Source organism: Cervus canadensis, chromosome 20, assembly GCF_019320065.1.
Source record: "Cervus canadensis isolate Bull #8, Minnesota chromosome 20, ASM1932006v1, whole genome shotgun sequence".
Classification (NCBI taxonomy): Eukaryota; Metazoa; Chordata; class Mammalia; order Artiodactyla; family Cervidae; genus Cervus; species Cervus canadensis.
Window position 1 is genome coordinate 29,606,355 of NC_057405.1, and position 21,103 is coordinate 29,627,457.

Sequence of the window (21,103 nt, forward strand, 5' to 3'; positions counted from 1 at the left end):
TCAAAACTTAATCATAAAACTAGTGAAGCATCAAAGAAAATTGAATTTTTAGCCCAGCAGATCTCCTAGACTAAGGTCAGAGTTTTAATAATAAAGGCATATTCCACTGAGGTTTGGAATAAAGATAATTGATTAGATGAAGTTGAGAACCTTGAAGTTCCCTTTCCCCCCAAACCCTGTTAGTAGTGGAGGTAAGTCACACTCCTTTGTTCCAAGATTGTAGTTCTGCTTTAAAGGAGACTCTGCTCAGAGATCATGCAGAGGATTCAAATGAGTTAGATGCTTTCCAAGTCAGTATTTCCACCTGTGCACCCTACATCCCAAGGATCTACCCTTATCTCCCTCCGAGAAAACAGACTAATGTGCTTGTGCTAAGTTACTTAAGTCCCGTCTGACTCCTTGTGATCCCATGGACTGTAGCCCACCAGGCTCCTCTGTCCGTGGGATTTTCCAGACAAGAATACTAGAGTGGGTTGCCATTTCCCTCTCCAGGGGATCTTCCCAACCCAGGGATCAAACCAGCATCTCTTATGTCTCTTGCATTGGCAGGGAGGTTCTTTACCACTAGCGCCATCTGGGAAGATGAGCCAGACTAATAAGGAGGGTCAAATACCAGTACAGTAAGTATTGAGCTAGCCATAGGACAAAAGAGACTATGCCAAAGGAAATGCAAGATCTGCTTAAAAGGCCCAAGAGAGCATGAAAGAAACTATCCTGAAGGTGGTGGACCAAAAAATAAAGAACATAAGTGGGATAGCAATTGTATTGATATGGCGTATTCTCCTATGATCATGATTTAACACATCGGCAAGGCATTGCTAGGATGTCACATAGAAAGTCTGAAACCTGATGATCCACATGAGTAAAGCAGAAATGCAAGAACTGAAGAGGAAAGTATGAAATGACTTAAAGAAATGTGCCTGCTATAGTGATATACTATGTAAGATCAGAACAGCAATGATTCAGGAAATGCTAAAGCGGAATATTTGTGTAGTTATGGTAGGATTTCCTCCAGAACCAGGTTTTGCCTGTCTGCAGCTCATACCAGTGAAATGCTTGATACTGCTTTAAAGGAGATAGATGAAGTCAGGGACCTATTGTACCTGAAGTATTCCCATCATCAGTCAGTACTGCTCCTGTATAGGTCCTTTGTTGAGACAACATATGAAGAAACAGAAGACTGAGCCTTTTTGGTGTTCCACTAGAGGAACTCTCTTGCTCACCCAGGAACTGTGTGTGGCCTTTCTGGGCCAGCGGCAGGAACCACACTTCTGTGGCCATCTCACGTGCAAGACATTTCCTCAACTACTGATGGTGACCACTTCCACTCTTAACGGTGTTTTATAAATAGTGACAAACAGCTGCACATCCTTCCTTCACAGCATTTCACCTTTAAAAAAAAAAAAGAGGGTGACTCACTTTGCTATTTTGTCCATTAAAAAAAAGAAAACAAACAAAAAATACTGAAGACTGGAATTGTTGGTTCATAGAGAAGACTGAGTGCTGAAGAATTGATGCTTTTGAACTGTGGTGTTGGAAAAGACTCTTGAGAGTCCCTTGGACTGCAAGGAGATCAAACCAGTCCATCCTAAAGGAGATCAGTCCTGAGTGTTCATTGGAAGGACTGATGCTGAAGCTGAACCTCTCATTCCTTGGCCACCTGATGTGAAGAACTGACTCATTGAATAAGACCCGGATGCTGGAAGGATTGAGGGCAGGAGAAGGGGAGGACTGAGGATGAGATGGTTAGATGGCATCATTGACTCAATGGACATGAGTCTGAGCAAAGTTTGGGAGATTGTGAAGGACATGGAAGCCTGGCGTGCTGCAGCCCATGGGGTCTCAAAGAGTCGGACCTGACTTAGTGACTGAACACCAACAACAACATGGTAGATGGTCATTTTTAGTCTTTTGAGAAACTTCCATATATAGTGGTGCGCTCATTTACATTCCCATCACCAAGGTACAAGGATTCCCTTTTCTCCACGTACTTGCCCATATCTCTTATTGTGGTCTTTGATGATCGCCATTCTGACAGGCTTGAGATAATATCTCATTGTAGTTTTAATTTGCATTTTTCTGCTGATTAAGGATATTGATTATCTTTTCATTTGCCTGTTGGCCATCCGTATGTCTTCTTTGGAAGAACGTCTATTCAAGTCTCTACAGACTTTTTAATCTGCTTTGTTTTTTATGTTGAGTTGTATAGGCTATTTATATATTTGGATATTAACTCTTTATTGATCATTATTTGCAAATATTTTCTCCCATTCATCAGGCTATATTTTGTCTTGTCAAAGGTTTCTTTTCCTGTGCAAAAATTTTTAAAGTTTACTTAGGTCCTTTTTTTCATTTTTGCTTTTATTTCCTGTGCTTTAGGAGACAAATTAAAAAAAAAAATACTGCTATAATATATGTCAAAGAGTGTTCTGCCTATGTTTTCTTCAAGAAGTTTTATGGTTTCAGGTATTATATGTAGGTCTTTAATCCATTTTAGTTCATTTTTTATATGGTGTTAGGGAATGTTCTAATTGCACTCTTTTACACATAGCTGTCCAGTTTTCTCAGCATCATCTATTGAAGATTCTCTTCTTTCTATTATATAGACTTGCCTCCTTTACCATAGATTAATCAACCATAAGTGTGTGGCTTTATTTCTGGCCTCTTTATTCTGTCCCATTGATCTCTGTGTCTTTTTCTGCACATACAATGCTGTTGTGATTACTGTTGCTTTGTATTTGAGTCTAAGGTCTGAGAATGTGACATTTCCAAATTTTCCATGTGGTTACAGTTATAGTGGAGAAGGGCCATTGGAAACCTCTAAAACTTTCCACTTCCCCAGAAAATAATGGTAAATATGAAACAACAACACATTTTTGAAGGAATAGATCATTTACTATCACTCTAAATTTTTTAAGATGACAGGTGTGGTAGTTCTTACCATCCTCATATAGTTCGGCAGTCTAACCCCTTAAAAATGTGGACAGATTTATGGGTGACAGTAGCCTAATATTAGTAAAGACTACTGAGTAGTACTTTCAGTTGTAGAAGTTGTGCGAGGATGGTATCTTTCCTAGGACATGTGAATTTAACTTCCAACCCATGCAGGTACTGATTTGGCTAAGATTACTTCTCATACCTATTCAGAAGGATAATGAGAAATTGTTTACACCACAAAATATGGAAAAGAGTACATTATGTTTTTATCCCAGAGCTATATTAACTTTCAAAAGTAACTTGACCTTCTGATTATTCCCTAGATCATCACTTTGGTCCAGTTGAGTATTTATATCTCATTGACAGACAGTTGAACAGGAAATGGCAAAGGGCACAGAAGGCTTAGCAAGAAACTCAGGCTCCAGAGTGTGGGAGACAAACTGCATTAAGATTCAAAGATCAGCCATGTAAATGAAATTTTATGGATCTAGAAATCCAGGTCATACTGGGATGTGCAATCTAAAGTATAGGACAAAATATACTTGCATGACTCACAAGTAATAAACAGTGTACTTGATCTCGATAGTATCTTTTTCTTTTCAAGTTTTTATTGGGGTGTAATTGATTTACAATGTAGTATTAGTTTCAGGTATATAGCAAAGTGAATCTGTTATACATATACATATACCCACGCTTTTTTATATTCTATTCAAATACGAGCCATTACAGAGTATTGAGTAGGATTCCATGTGCTATATAGTAGATTCTTACTAGTTATCTACTTTATATATAGTAGTATGTATATTGCAATCTCAATCTTCCAATTTATCCATCCCCTCCCCCTTAGCTCCCAGTAACCATAAGTTTATTTTCCACATCTGTAATTGTATTTCTGTTTTTGAACTTACCTACAAAGCATATCCTTTTTTAAAAAATAGACTTTATTTAGAGTAAGTTTAAATTCATAACAAAATTGAGTCACAGTCACAGAGATTCCCACATACCTCCTTTCCCAAGTCGTGCATGACTCCTTTGATTATCAACATTCCCTACCAAAATGGTGCATTTTTTACAATTGATAAGACTGCATTGACACATTATTATCACCCCAAATTCAGTTTTATATAAGGATTCAGATTGGTACTATAAATTCTATGGGTTGGGACAAAGGTATAATGATATATATCCAGCCAAGGGACTAGGAGACATTTGTCCTGACCTCTTATACTTGCTAAGAGAATGCAATGGTCATAGCAAACACCGTCTTCCAATAGCACAAGAGATGACTCTACATATGGACATCACCAGAGGGTCAACACTTAAATATATTCTTTGCACCCAAAATGGAGAAACTCTATACTGTCAGTGAATACAATACCTGGACCTGACTGTGGACCTAACAATACCTGTGAATCATTATTGCAAAATTCAGACTTAAATAAGGTAGGGAAAACCACTAGGCCATCCAGGTATGACCTAAATCAAATTCCTTATGATTATACAGTGGAAGTGACAAGTAAATTCAACAGATTAGATCTGATAGACAGAGTGCCTGAAGAGCTATGGACAGAGGTTCGTAACATTGTATAGGAGTCAATGATCAAAACTATCCCCAAGAAAAGAAACACAAAAAAGGCAAGATGGTTGTCTGAGGAGGCGCTACAAATAGCTAAGAGAAGAAGAGAAGCAAAAATCGAAGGAGAAAATGAAAGATATATCTTTCTGAATGCAAAGTTCCAAAGAATAGCAAGGAGAGATAAGAAAGCCTTCCTCAGTGATCAATGCAAAGAAATAGAGGAAAACAATAGAATGGGAAAGACTAGAGATCTCTTCAAGAAAATTAGAGATCCCAAGGGAACATTTCATGCAAAGATGGGCTCAATAAAGGACAGAAATGGTATGCATCTAACAGAAGTAGAAGATATTGATAAGAGGTGGCAAGAATACACAGAAAAACTGTACAAAAAAGATCTTCACGACCCAGATAATCACAAAGGTGTGATCACTCACCTAGAGCCAGACATCCTGGAATGTGAAGTCAAGTGGGCCTTAGGAAGCATCACTATGAACAAAGAGAGTGGAGGTGATGGAATTCCAGTTGAGCTATTTCAAATCCTGAAAGATGATGCTGTGAAAGTGCTGCACTCAATAGGTCAGCAAATTTAGAAAACTCAGCAATGGCCACAAGACTGGAAAAGGTCAGTTTTCATTAAAATCTCAAAGAAAGGCAATCTCAAAGAAGGTCCAAACTACCACACAATTACACTCATTTCACATGCTGGCAAAGTAATGCTCAAAATCCTTCAGGCTACGCTTCAAAAATATGTGAACTGAGAACTTCCATATGTTCAGGCTGGATTTAGAAAGGGCAGAGGAACCAGAGATCAAACTGCTGACATCTGTTGGTTCATAGAATAAGCAAGGGAATTGGCCATGCTAAAGCCTTTTACCGTATGGATCACAACAAACTGTGGAAAATTCTTAAAGAAATGGAAATACCAGACCACCTGACCTGTCTTCTGAGAATTCTGTATGTAGGTAAAGATGCAACAGCTAGAACCAGACATGGAACAATGAACTGGTTCCAAATTGGGAAAGGAGTATGGCAAGGCTGTATATTGTCGCCCAGCTTTTTAACTTATATGCAGAGTATATCATGTGAAATACTGTACTGGATGTAGCACAAGCTGGAATCAAGATTGCTGGGAGAAATATCAATAACCTCAGATATGCAGATGACACCACCCTTAGGGCAGAAAGTGAAGAAGAACTAAAGAGCCTCTTGATGAAAGTGAAAGAGGAGAGTGAAAAAGCTGGCTTAAAACTCAACATTCAGAAAACTAAGATCATCGCATCTGGTCCCATCATTTCATGGGACCAGACTGCCAATGCAGGAGATATAAGAGATGCAGGTTTTATCTCTGGCCTGGGAAGACACCTGGAGCAGGGTATGGCAACCCACTCTGGTATTCTTGCCTAGAGAAGCCCATGGACAGAGGAGCCTGGCAGTCTACAGTCCATAGGGTCACAAGAGTCAGACACGACTTAGTGACAAAACCACCATGAGAAAATATAAAGAACCAAACAGACCTGAAAGATACATTAACTAAAGTTAAAAATATATTAGAATGAATCAGCAGTAGATTAGATGATACACAAGAATGGATCTGTGAAATGGAAGATAGAGGAGTGCAAATAACCTTAGCTTTTGTTTATTTCCATAGCAAGAAAAGAAACAAGCTTAAAATGAGGATCCTTTTTAAGTGACTTCTGGGAAACCATCCAGCATATAAACTTTCATATTCTAGGGGTCCTAGAAGAAAGAGTAAGAAATAAAGAGGCAGATAATTCATTTGAAGGAGTATCAGCTGAAAACTTCCTTAACTTGGGAAAGGAAATAGACACCCAGGTTTAAGAAGCCCAGAAAGTCACAAATAAGACAAAGAGGTCCACATAACTACACATTGGACTTAAAATGTCAAAGATAATGCATTATACTCACTTTTATTTCATCTTATGTTTATCATTTCACAATATATGTGGGAATATATGTCTACTATTTCACAACATGTCACTAATGTGGAGTCATAATTTTCTATACCTGCACAGTTTTCTATTATATTGCTGTGTCTTAACTCTTTTAACCAGTTCCCTATTAATGGACACTTAGGAAGTTTAAAATATTTTGCTTTTACAAACAATATGGCAATATTTACTTTTCTTTCTCTGGAAGTACATCTGTAAAATAAATTCCCCAAAGTGAAATTGGTATGCAAAGATATTAATTTATTTTATTTCTTAATTTTTTTCTGATAAATTTTCTTACAGATTTTCTTCCTTAGACTGTGCACAAATTTTTCCTGAGACAGCAATGTACAAAAGTTCCTGATATCCAAAATATTACAAATGGGGAGTATTAACAGTTTTTGGATTTTCACTTCACTAATAAGAAAAAATGATATTTCAGTGCAATTTTACTGTCCATCTCTGTTTTTAACAAGATTGGGCATCTTTAATGATGTGCATGGATGAGTTGTTTCTGCCTTTTTGTATGCTGCCTAGTCACATAATTTGCCCATTTGTTTATGAGGTTATTGATTTTATTCTTATCAGCACTTGTAAAATCTTTACAGATTTGAAATATTTGCTCTTGTTTGTGATAAAACTGCAAATAATTTTCACAGAAAATAATTTATCTTGTGATTGACTAACCAGAAATTCATTGTAATGTTATTGAAATCAATCTTTATTTTGTTGATTCAGGAATTTGAGCCATGGTTAGCATTTCTTATACCAGAACATTTATTATTTTACATTCCCAACATTTGTATTATTATCATTAATCTCTTTGTTGTTGGACTTCACTCTCAAATATAATATTCCAATAAGGGCTCATGGATGCTGTATTTGTTTATTTTCTAAATTCAGTGAGTTTTACAAATACTTTCATATTTTTAGAGGTTGTGTGTGGTTCAAAGGAAGTCTGAGACTAAATAACTTACCTTCTTTCCACCTCTGATATTGGACAATTCTTTTTTTTTTTTTTTTTTTGGCTTCCCTGAACCGCGCGCCCAAACGGACCCGCCTTTGCTACTTCTATAATGATATGTCTTTATTTTTATAGAAATATATAAAGTACAGCTTAATATTTCTTCATTAATCATATTATATTAGTTGGGGGAAAGTAGTATTTCCTTTGCTAAATAAACATATATATATGTTTATATGCTAAATAAACATATATATATATACACACATATATATATATATGTATATGTATATACTGAGCAACTGAACTGAACTTGAGTCCTGGAGGCCAGAAGTCTGAAATCAAGTTTGCATCAGGGCAGTGCTGCTGTTGGAGGGTCTAGGAAAGAATTCTTGTCCTCTTCTAGATTCTAGTGGCTTCAGACTTGCCTTGATCTCTTGGCTCATGGTTTCATCTTTACAATTCCTGCCTCTACCTTCACATCACCTTCTTCTCTGTGTGTGGTTAGGGCCAACCCAGATAGATTAGGGTAAACTCCTCCTCTCAACATCTTTAACTTCTCATATCTTTTACTATATAAAGTCACATTGACAGATTCTGGAGATTAGAACTTACCTCTTTTGACGACACCATTGAGCCCGCTACATAGAACTTGTATTATATGTCAGCACTCATAAAGTTTAGGGATGTGTTCAAACGGAATAAAAACCACAAATGAACAAATTTTAAAATATTAGCTAGTGACCAGTGCATGCAGATAATTAAAATAAAATAATGTTATAGAGAGCTATCAGGTGGCTACTTTAAATTAATTGTTCTAGACAGAACTCGCTTAGTTAGTAATATCTTAATAACATCTTAGTAATATTAACAATCTGAATGACAAGAAATGAGTTAAAAGTTCAAGTATCTGGGGAATGAGGATCCCAGGCAAAGGAAGCAGCTGATGTAAAGGCTCTAAAGCTAAAACAGCTTTACCATTAAGTTTTACCAAAAAGAATATGAATTATTTTTAGTTGATTAGCTTGCTATCTGAATTGATAAATGGAAATCTCTGTCTTGAAAATTAACATGTGCAAGGAAGAAGGTGTACCTGTACTTACACAGCATTTTTAATAACTCAGTCAATGAAAAGATGTCTAATAATAATAGAAAAAGAAAATCACACAACTAGAGCATAATAGAGGGAAAAAAAGCAGATATGTTTAGCAATGCAGACATGAACCAACTCAGACAGGGTAAAGGAGCTTGTAAACCAGGGTAAGGAGCTTGTATGAAGGCCCATTCTATGTTCAGACTTCATCTTACATCACATTTATCTTTCTTAATATATTAGACAGTATTATGATTCTCATTAGATATTTGCTACAATCTGATTTCCTTAAACAAATTAGCTTATTCCTAGCCCATGATTTGCTATGTGTTGAGATGAATCTTTGCAGAAATAATTTATTTTTAATTACTGTCACCTGAAACACTAATATTAGCATGAAATGTGAAGTATCTGACTCCAATCATAATTGTAAAATTGATTGGCTCATGTTCTATGTGTCAAATTCTTTTTAGTTGATTAGCTTGCTATCTGAATTGATAAATGGGAATCTGTCTTAAAAATTAACACGTGAAAGGAAGAAGGTTTGCCTGTACTTACACCGCATTTATGATAAGTCAGTCAACAAAAAGATGTCTAAAAAATAACTGATCTTGATCAGATAAACAGAGAATTTCCAAGGGTCACTTTCACTTTGTGTTATATGGCCTTATTTTTTAAATAAGGATTGGCTTTCCACACTATTTGCTCTTTGCATTGTAATTTAGAGAATGTTGCTTAAAGAACTCTCCTATGCCATCTTATAGTGCTTCTTGATGTGAAATTCCAAAGAGCTAAAATTATTGAGTCTCATGAAACACTTTTCCAAAATATAAGCATCCTAGACAGGTAACATATCAAGCTGTGCATGTATCATCAATTAATCAGAGATTAGTAAGCCAGTCTGCTACATGCCTGACAGAAGGAGCAAATCAACAGCTCTTGGCAGAATCTGGCTGCAGTCTTTTTTTGTTTGGCTAGTATAAACACGTTTGCACAAAATTTGAGTTTAAAGACTTTAAACAGGCAGGCTTCTGACCATTCTCCAGTGGCCCTCTGGTAGTCTATCTTCTTTCTGCTGCACTCAAATCACATATTTATGTTATTTCTTGGCGTTTGAGTTTGTGACTTCTGCCACAGCACCAATACGCTAATGAAAGGAGAGGAGACATTACCTCAAGCTTGTGTGGCTGTGCATTTGAAGAGGACAGGCCAGCTCTTATGAGGGTACCTTTCCAAGTCATCTTTCATAAAACATGCTCTCTTGATACTCTCATCCTATGCTGATGACGCCCACCTCTAGATGCATGCTCTTTTCTGAATTTTACTTCCATCCAACTATCTCCTGTACTTACACTTAATTTTACAAGCATTTCCAAAATCCCACTCTCAAACCTGCTTCCCCTCCTGTGTTTACTATTTTAGTTAAAAGTCCAACACTGCTTTACTGTGAGCCCCTTGAGGGGAAGGATACCCCTGTTATCTCTAGCCATAAGATCTAACTTTGGAAATAATGGAAGCTTCATTTTTGCTCTTAACTTTTCTTTTTGAAGATAGTTGACTCATAATAAGTTACAAAAATAGTAGAATTTTCATGCAGTTTTTACCCATCTTTCCCCTGTGATAACATCTTCATTGGCCAAAATACATTTTTAAATCCAAAATATCAACATTGGTATAATACTATTAACTAAACTAAAAATTTCATGTACAGTTCAGCAATTTCTACATACTCTCATTTTTGCTGTTTTTTAAGTGCAGTGAAATGAAATTCTATCACAGGAATAGATTTATTTAATCACTGCCGTAACCATGACACAAATCTGTTCCATTGCCAAAAAGAAATTTTCTTTTGCTTACTGTTTGTAATCAGTCCAGTTCAGTCACTCAGTCATGTCCTACTCTTTGCGACCCCATGAACCACAGCACACCAGGCCTCCCTGTCCATCACCAACTCCCAGAGTTTATCAAATTCACGTCCATTGAGTCGGTAATGAGATCCAACCATCCCCTCTGTCATCCCCTTCCCTTCTGTCGTCCCCTTCCCCTCCTGCCCTCAATCTTTCCCAGTATCAGGGTCTTTTCAAATGAGTCAGCTCTTCGCATCAGGTGGCCAAAGTATTGGAGTTTCAGCTTCAACATCAGTACTTCCAATGAACACCCCGGAATGATGTCCTTTATTATGGACTGGTTAGATCTCCTTGCAGTCCAAGGGACTCTCAAGAGTCTTCTCCAACACCACAGTTCAAAAGCATCGATTCTTCAGCACTCAGCTTCCTCTACAGTCCAACTCTCACATCCATGCATGACCACTGGAAAAACCATAGCTTTGACTAGACGGGCTTTTGTTGACAAAGGAATGTCTCTGCTTTTTAATATGCTGTCTGGGTTAGTCATAACTTTCCTTCCAAGGGGTAAGTGTCTTTAAATTTCATGGCTGCAATCACCATCAGCAGTGATTTTGGAGCCCAAAAAAGTAAAGTCTGTCAGTGTTTCCACTCTTTCCCCATCTGTTTGCCATGAAGTGATGGGGCTGGATGCCATGATCTTAGTATTCTGAATGTTGAGTTTTAAGCCAGCTTTTTCACTCTCCTCTTTCACTTTCAAGAGGCTCTTTAGTTCTTCTTCACTTTCTGCCATAAGGGTGGTGTCACCTGCATAAGGGAGGTTATTGATATTTTCCCGGCAATCTTGATTTCAGCTTGATTCCAGCCCAGCGTTTCTCATGATGTTCTCTGCATATAAGTTAAATAAAAAGGGTGACAAAAATACAGCCTTGACGTACTCCATTTCCTATTTGGAACCAGTCTGTTGTTCCATGTCCAGTTCTAACTGTTGCTTGTTGACCTGACTACAGGTTTCTCAAGAGGCAGGTCAGGTAGTCTGGTATTCCCATCTCTTTCAGAATTTTTCACAGTTTATTGTGATCCACACAGTGAAAGGCTTTGACTTAGTCAATAAAGCAGAAATAGATGTTTTTCTGGAACTCTCTTGATTTTTCAATGATCCAGCAGATGTTGGCAATTTGATCTGTGTTTCCTCTGCCTTTTCTAAAGCCAGCTTGAACATCTGGAAGTTCTCGGGTCACATATTGCTGAAGCCTGGCTTGGAGAATTTTAAGCATTACTTTACTAGCGTGTGAGATGAGTGCAGTTGTGTGGGAGTTTGAGCATTCTTTGGCATTGCCTTTCTTTGGGATTTGAATGAAAACGGACCTTTTCCATTCCTATGGCCACAGAGTTTTCCAAATTTGCTGACATATTGAGTGCAGCACTTTCACAGCATCATCTTTTAGAATTTGAAATAGCTCAACTGGAATTCCATCACCTGCACTAGCTTTGTTCGTAGTGATGCTTCCTCAGGCCCACTTGACTTCACATTCCAGGATGTCTGGCTCTAGGTGAGTGATCACACCATCGTGATTATCTGGGTGATGAAGATCTTTTTTGTATAGTTCCTCTGTGTATTCTTGCCACATCTTTTTAATATCTCTGCTTCTGTTAGGTCCATACCATTTCTGTCCTTTATTGAGCCCATCTTTGCAATATTCCCTTCATATCTCTAATTTTCTTGAAGAGATCTCTAGTCTTTCCCATTCTATTGTTTTCCTCTATTTCTTTGTATTGATCACTGAGAAAGGCTTTCTTATCTCTCCTTGCTATTCCTTGTAACTCTGCATTCAAATGGGTATCTCTTTCCTTTTCTCCTTCACTTTTCATCTCTCCTCTTTTCACAGCTATTTGTAAGGCCTCCTCAGTCAACCATTTTGCTTTTTTGCATTTCTTTTCCATGGGGATGGTCTTGATTCCTGTCTCCTGTACAATGTCATGAAGCCCCGCCATAGTTCATCAGGCACTCTGTCTATCAGATCTAGTCCCTTAAATCTATTTCTCACTTCCACTCTACAATCATAAGGGATTTGATTTAGGTCACACCTGAATTGAAAGTGGTTTTCCCCACTTTCTTCCATTTAAGTCTGAATTTGGCAATAAGGAGTTAATGATCTTAGCCACAGTCAGCTCCTGCTCTTGCTTTTCCTGCCTGTATGGAGCTTCTCCATCTTTGATTGCAAAGAATATAATCAATTTGATTTTGGTATTGGCCATCTGATGATGTCCATGTGTAGAGTATTCTCTTGTGTCGTTGAAAGAGGGTGTTTGCTATGTCCAGTGCATAATCAGACCCTTTTCCAATCCTAAACATGGCTACTTTCTCTCCATCAAGATAATTTTTAATTTTGAAATAATTATATAAGTACAATCATACAGTGTGAAATCTTCTGAGTTGTTTTTTTTTTCCCCCGCTCAGCACAAAGCCCTTTAAGTTCATCCTGGTTGGTATTGTATACATCAAGTTTATTTCTTTAATAGCTGGATACTATTTCATGGTATATATGTGTCACAGTTTGTGCATCCATTCACCCCCTGAGAGACAATTGGGTTGTTTCCAGTTTTTGTCTCTTACAAAGTTCCTGTGAACGTTGGTATACAGAGCTTTGAATGAAAAAGTGAAAGTCACTCAGTCGTGTCCGACTCTTTGCAACCCCATGAACTACAGTATATGGAATTCTCCAGGCTAGATTACTGGAGCGGGAAGCCTTTCTCTTCTCCAGGGGTCCTTCCCAACCCAGGGATGGAACTCAGATCCCCCACATTGTTGGCGGATAGTTTACCAGCTGAGCCACAAGGAAAGCCCAAGAATGCTAGAGTGGGTAGCCTATCCCTTTTCCAGTAGATCTTCCTGACCCAGGAATCGAACTGAGGTCTCCTGAGCTTTCAATGAATAGCTATTTTTATTTTTCTAGAATAAATATACACACAGAAGTGATTCTTGGGTAGTATGGCAAGTGCATATATAACTTCACAAGGAACTGTCAAAGTGTTTTGCAGACTGGCCATATCATTTTCCATCCCCACTAGCTGAAGAAGGCGCTAGTTGTTCGGCATCACTGTTAGCACTTGGAATTGTCAGTATTTTTGGTTCAGCCATTTTATTTGCTGGATGTATTATCTTGTTGTGGCTTAAGTTTGTGCTCTAAATTTGTCTCTAGTTTGGCTTATGATGTTGATCATTATTTATTTACTTATTTCACATCTGCATATCCTTTTGGGTAAAATATATTGTTCTTTTGTATTTAGGATAGAATTCTTTTGATTTCTTATGTGTTTTGCAAGTATTATTTCCAGTCTGTAGCTTAACTTTTCATCTTCTTAATGGGGTGTTTTAAAGAAAATACATTTTTAATTTTGAAAAAATGTACTTTTTCACTTTTTTCTGGATTGCATCTTTGGTGTCATGTTCAATAACTCCTCACCTAACTCTATGTCACAAAGATTTTCCCCTACATTTTATTCTAAATTATTTATGATTTTATATTTTAAATATGTAAATATTTAATTCATTTTGTGTTAATTTTTATGTGGAGTGAAATTTAAGTCAAATTCACTTATTTGTCTATGAAAATTTATTTTTAAATAATTTATTAAAATGCTACCCTTTTTTCTTTGAATTACTTTTGTTCCTTTGACAAAAATCAGTTCAGTACACTTGTGTGGGTCTATTTCTATATCATCAATTAGTTGTCTGTCACTCTTCCAGTGCAATACTACCTTAATTGCTATGGCTATATATGGCCTTAAAATTGGGTAGTATGAATCTTTCAGCTTTATTATTTTTTGAAGAATTAAACCCACTACAATATTGTAAAGTAATTAGGCTCCAACTAATAAAAAAAAAATAAAATAAACCAAAGCTGAAGTTAAAAAAAAAAAAAAGAATTATTTAAGCTATTTATTCTATTTCCTTTGCCTTTTCATATGAGTTTTAGAATTAACTTGTCTATATTTCAAAAAGATAGTTTCTGGAATTTAAATAGAAATTCATTGAGCATATATGTAGATAGATAGATAGATAGATATACACATGTGTAATTAACATCTTTACTATGCTGATTCTTCTAATACATAATCGTGATATGCCTTTACACTTGTTTAAATATAGTTTGATTTATTTCCTCAGCACTTAAAATTTTTAGTATATGGCTACTATGAACTTTTAAATTTGTACATTATTTTATTTTTTGGAGTGATTTTAAATTATACTGTATTTAAAATTTGGGATTTCCCTGGTGGCTCAGTGGTAAAGAATCCGCATGCCAAAGCAGGAGACGTGGGTTCAGTCCCTGATGGGAAAGGTCCCCTGGAGGGCTAAAGTCCACGGATCACAAAAGAATTGGACACAGCTTAGTAACTAAACAATTACAACAATGTAAAATTTTATTTCCATTTGTTCACTACTAACATGCTTACTGATTTTTGTGTGTTCATCTTGTGTTATACTACACTATCAAACTCTTTTATTAGTTGTAATTTTCTTATAGATTGCTTGGGATTTACTACATAGACAATTACATCATATGGAGATATTTATTCTTTTTCAAGTTGTATGCTTTTTATTTTTGTATCTGCCCTGTTACACAGACTAAGTCTTCCAATATTATATAAAAGTGATGAGACAAATATTCTTGCCCTCACCTTTTTTTAATTTTAAAAGAAAGAAAGCATTTTGATTTCACCATCATTTCATTTAGGACTTTTTTGTAGACACTTTTTTTTTTTTCATTTTGAGGATGTTACCTCCTATTTCTAGTTGACTGATAGTTTTTATCTTGAATGTGTGTTGGATTTCATCAAATGATTTATTTTGAATCAACTGATAGGCTCATGTGTTTTTTCTTCACTAGACTATTAAAATAGTAAAGTATATTTATTGATTTTCTAACATTGAACCAGTTGTGCATATCTGGAGTAAATCTCACTTGGTCACGGCACATTATTCTTTTTATACATTGATGGATATGATTTAAATAACACTAATACCTTGGTACAATCCGCAGAGATTCTGATTTAATTGGTTTGAGATATATCCTGGGCATTGAGAGTTTCAAAAGCTCCCCAGGGAATGATAATATTTCAATGCAGTAACTACTAGTTTTGAGCCACTGCTTAACTTAGCTTTTATGCAAAGATGTTTTTTGACTTATATGTTTTATAGTCAGGGGAAGAGAGCTAACCTGTTAGAAAGAGCTTCACTTGCTCTTATAAATGAATTATAAATAGAACCTATAAAACATACTTCTGATGATGAAGTTAGACTCTGAAATAAGTAGTTTTCATATGTAAACATATTTTATACAAAATTGTGAATCAATATTTTGCATACCTGAAACATATAAAATACTGTAGATTGCTTATACCTCAATTAATATGTATTTTTATTTCAACATAAGATGCGGTATAAATTCAATTAAAAGCACATCTATTAATTTGCTGTTTATATCTATGTCACCATGATAACTACCTCAAACACTGAGGCAGAGAGTACATTATAACCCATTTTTAATGAACTTTCAGACTTGCAGTGAGTAGTAATGCAAGAAGATTAATATTGATAATAATAATGGTAAAATGAAGTCTTACATTTACTTTGAAATCCTATTTGCAGTATAATTTTATGCTCACTAAATTGTTTAATAAATAAAATAAATAGCTATATTAAAATCAGAGTATAATATAGCCAGAAAGCATAAAATGCTATGGGGATTCAAAGACTAAATATACTATTATCAGTAGGATAGCCAAAGTTGATTATGATGGGAGTTCTCTGAGAAAGATCTTGATAAATGTTCAGTAATCTAACAGATGAAAGTGGAGAGTAGGATATCAGATATTTTGAACAACACACATAGAGGCATAGATATGATCAATAAATATGGTTCAATAGATGATCAGATAGATGAAATATGTAACATATTTGGTAAATTCTACTAAGGTGCATTAGACTCTGGGAAAATCAGTTTGGTAAAGAATGCAGCATGGTAGAGAAGTAATGTCAGATAGGTAGACTAAGAATGCTTGCTGATGGAATTTGAATGCCAAAATTGTGTTGACTTAGTAAAAGTAGAATTGCTGAAGTTTAGTGAGCTAGATGGGACAGAATCAAATATACATATATATATATATATATATATATATATATATATTTAATAAAGAATCTACGAGTGGTGGTTGTGTATGCTTCAGATAAAGGAGGAAATTCAGAAGCAGTGAAGCATCAATGTTATTAAAATAGTCTAAGAAAAGGAGATGCAGAGCTGAATTAAAGAATCAGTGGTAGTAATACAAGCAATAGAGTTTTTGAAAAAAGAGGTCATCAGATTTATAGGATCAGATGATTAAATATATATAACTAGAGAACTACAGGGTACTCCAAATGTTTAATTCTTGGTTGGCTGAGAGAACAGTAAGGCAAGTAATAACAATTTTATTTAGAAAGGTATAGCATGCATTTCTATGTATTAGTTTTATTCTTTCATATAATTGTGCTTCTATTTATCCCCACCTGCAATGCAAGAAGCCTGGGTTTTCTCCCAGGGTCACAAAGATACCCTGGAGGAGGGCATGGCAACCCACTCCAGTATTCTTGCTTGGAGAATCCCCATGGACAGAGGAGCTTGGCAGACTACAGTCCATGGGATCGTGCCGGGAGCCAACACACGAGACCCTACCCCTAACAAGGCCGTAAGGGAGAAAACCTGATGGGCAAGGCGGATCAGGTTTTCAGGGGTTTTTGAAAAGGCCAGCTCACGAGATCCCACCCATGACAAGGTCACGAGGAGAAAGCCTGGCAGGCAAGGCAGATCAGGTTTTCAGGGATTTTGAAAAGCTGCCCCCAGCGCTCACCTTAAATATGATATCTGTGTTTCTGATGCCTGCCTCAATGGACTACTCCCTAATTTCTCTGACACAGGCAGGAAGGCCTTCCCCGATCTCTTCCCAAATAAGAATCAATTTAGAACTTTAATCAATAAGCTTCCCAGGTGGTGGTATTTTATGAGATTATTCAGGGTGAAAGGAGTGTTTTAATTCAAACTCCTTTGCTGGTAGTTTGTTAGCCAAATGCATTTATGCGCTTGGTACTAATATGCATGATTGCTTATAATATCCTAATCATAAAATAGCCCCTGATTATATAAAAGCCCTAACAGATATAGAGCCCTTTTAAGGGGTAAAGGAGTCCTATTAGAAAACATAAGAAAAATTATTCTATAGGTGGTTATTGGGTTGTGATTTGCTTGCTGTGTTTTTGCTTGCTGTATTTTTGCCTTTAATGTGCTAAGGTTGTGTTATAGAAACCATTGTTAATATAGTTAAAGATCTAGAGAAATAAGAACTTAGCCCTAGTGTGGTAACAATGAGATGGTTGTTAATTGTCAGTCAGGAGTGCTAGGCAGAAGCTGCCTCACCAAATTCGCAGAGTCAGTATGGGGTAAACTTTTTAGATAAATGCAACTGACAACTTTTGCAGAAAGATTAATTTTTGTATTAACAAGAATATAATTCTACTCTGTACTATTTCCCTATGACACTGTTACCTTTCAGTTAAGGTCACCATAAAAACAGAAAATAGGTTTACATTCACCTGACCTGCAAAAATGTTAATAGGCCCCAAGGCCAGAAGATAATGTACAAGACCCTGATAAACAAAGAAGTATGCAGAAAACACCCTGGTTTCGTGAAGGACAAGCTGACGTAATGTTAAACTATCTTCCCCTTAGAAATAACTTAGGGTATAAAAGCTATGGTAAAAAATAAAGCATTGCCAGACTCTTCCAGACTCTCTGCACCCCCGTCTGGTCATTCTCTCTCTCTCTCTCCCTCGCAGACTTGGCCCTATCAAGGCTGGTCTCACGTGTCTTCTCTCTCTCTCGCCAATGCCGTTCATCCTGAGGGTACCCCCTGGATCCTGCTGAGGCTGGACCCCGGCAGGATTGCAGAGTTGGACATGACTGACTAAGCACAGCACATTTATCTCTTTAGCTTTATATTTACTCCCCTTCTCTTTAGCATGTTTCAAATATACAAAAACATGCGCAATCCTGCCTCATGACCTTTGCACATGCTGTTCCCTCTACCAGTATTTCTCTTTCCTAATCAACCTCACCCCGTTTCATCTTTAGTAGTCTATTTTTCTGATCTTGGATAAAATGTTACTTTCTTGGGAGATCCTTCTCTGACTCCTTAATTAAGTCAATAAATCTTTATCTAGTGTTTAAGTGTGCTAGACACTATTCTAGAAAGATTTAGAGGAGACAATTTGAAGTAGACATAACAGCAATTGCAAATGCCTTGATAGAGGAAAGTGTTTTGCACACTGGGGGAATATCAAGGGCTGGGGGGAAGGGAGCAAAGTTGGGGATGAGATAGATAGCTGATGGAATAAAGATGATGATTGGTGGTCTTAAAGCTTTTACTCAGAGTCAGGTGAGAACTCTTGGAAGAATTCTGAGCAGAGGACTAAGGTGATCTGGCTTGTTTTAAGAGAATGACTTAACTTTTGGGAGGTGGAAGCAGTGTCAAAGTAGGGCAGATTAGTAAAGAGGCTATTTCAGTTACCCAGGTAAAAATAATAATGCTTTGGAGCTGGTGAGATGAGGTTACATTCTGGATATATTTTCTTTCTTTTTTTTTTTTTTTTTTTTACTTTCTATTACTTTATTCACTGGAGAGACTGTGGCAATCAACAAACTAAAGAGTACTATCCCATAGGAGGGATTGTAAAGAGTTTAATGTTCCTTATTTATTTATTTTTTTTTTCCATTTGGGCCCTATTTCTTTTTTTTTTTTTTTTTCTTTTTTCATTTATTTTTATTAGTTGGAGGCTAAGTACTTTACAATATTGTAGTGGTTTTTGCCATACATTGACATGAATCAGCCATGGATTTACATATGTTCCCCATCCCGATCCCCCCTCCCGCCTCCCTCCCCATCCAATCCATCAGATGGATATATTTTCAAGAAAATTAGCACGATTTTCTGATAGACTATCCAGGGAGATTGAAAGATATTTCAGGAATGAATTCAGGGGTTTTGCCTTAAGAAGCAAGAATCAAAAGGCCATTCATTGAGATGGACAAGCATATGGGAGAAGTAACTTATAGGAGAGAATCAGTAAAGTTTTGAACATTTTATATGCATAATTTCTACTAGACATTCAAACATGAATCTTGACTGAATAGGCTATTAGATAAATAAGTGCGGCATTCAGGGTAAAGTTCTGTATTGGAAATTTGAATGTGTAAGCCTCGTGACAGTATGAGGGTTATTAAGCTATTGTCTCTTAGATCCAAGTTCAAGCTTCTAACTGCTCTGTGATTCTCTAACTCAAACTCCACCCACTTCACTCCCTCTTTGGTAGCTAGAGATCTGATAGTTTCCTTAAATGTGTTCATCCTCAAACATCTGAACATAATCACGAGTGTGATATTTGCCATAAGTCCCAGGTATGTAAGACATTTTAAGGAGCTGAATTACGCTGCCTCATGTTCTTTCCAGATTCATGGCCCTGCCAGTTTCTATGGCCCAAAGGATTTCACCTCTGCCACTTGGCACATATGCTCGATGTGCATCACCCAAATTCCCCTCAGGTACTCGGGAAGTCATACTTCTGTGCTCTCCCATTTACTTAAGGAAATTATGAGAATTTAAGCTCTTTAATAGTCCTCATTCCCTTCCTATGGCTAATTAGGACATTAATCTGACCCTGTATGGTCCAGAAGACTCTATCTGAGTTCTGCTGCTGGCTGCAGAGAAGGACTAGATTTTTCAGGGACATAGTGGGTCTTAAATGACGACTTGATAAAGTTCTCTAGTCTTCAGTTCACCAAACACTGCGTACTTAACAGTACAGTGGTTTGCACAATAATTAAGTTCTTTTTGTTTAAATCTCCTGAAGGAAGGAATAGAAATGAAGGAAGAAAGAAAGAGATAGGGAGAGGGGAAAGAAAGGAAGAAGGAAAGAAGAAAGGAAGGAAGAGGTGTAAAGAAAGGGTGCAGAGGGTCACTGAAAGATAGGAGGATGAGAAGAGGACTTGCCAACACCATTTTAGGCAGCACAGCTCTTTGATATGGTGCTTGTTCTTATGAGGGCACTAATGCTGTCATGAGGGTCCCCATCCTCAGCTAAACCTAATTACCACCTAAGGGCCCCATCTCCAAATCCTATCATATTGGGGGTTAGGGCTCCAATATATGATAAGGGAACACAATTACTCAGTTCATGGCAGTAAGTCTGAATTATTCAGACTGTTTTCCAGCATTGAGCACAAGGCCTGGGATATTTAAGTAATAAATATGTGTTGAAAGAATTCATATATAAATAAATCAGTAAATGAATAAATTTCTGTTGTCATTGGAGAGAAGGACAAAGAAGGGAAAGACTCAAGAATGGAATTTTAGAGATTACTTCTGACACAGGAGAAATTAAAAGGGAAAAAAAGGCAGATAAAAAAGGTCAAGAATGGAGAAAGCTAGAACATAAAAAGTCTTAGAAGAGAAGACACCAAGAGATTCAAATGAAGATCATTCAGCTGTGTTAAATAACTGAAAAATGACTGACATTAACATTTATCACATGCTTTTTGTTTGTGAGAGAGGAATTTATTTTTACCTATTGTAAGGTTAAATTCAGAAGAAACACAGTGATTGAGAGGCAGAAACTATTGGACTATGGTCTATTTCAAAGAGCAG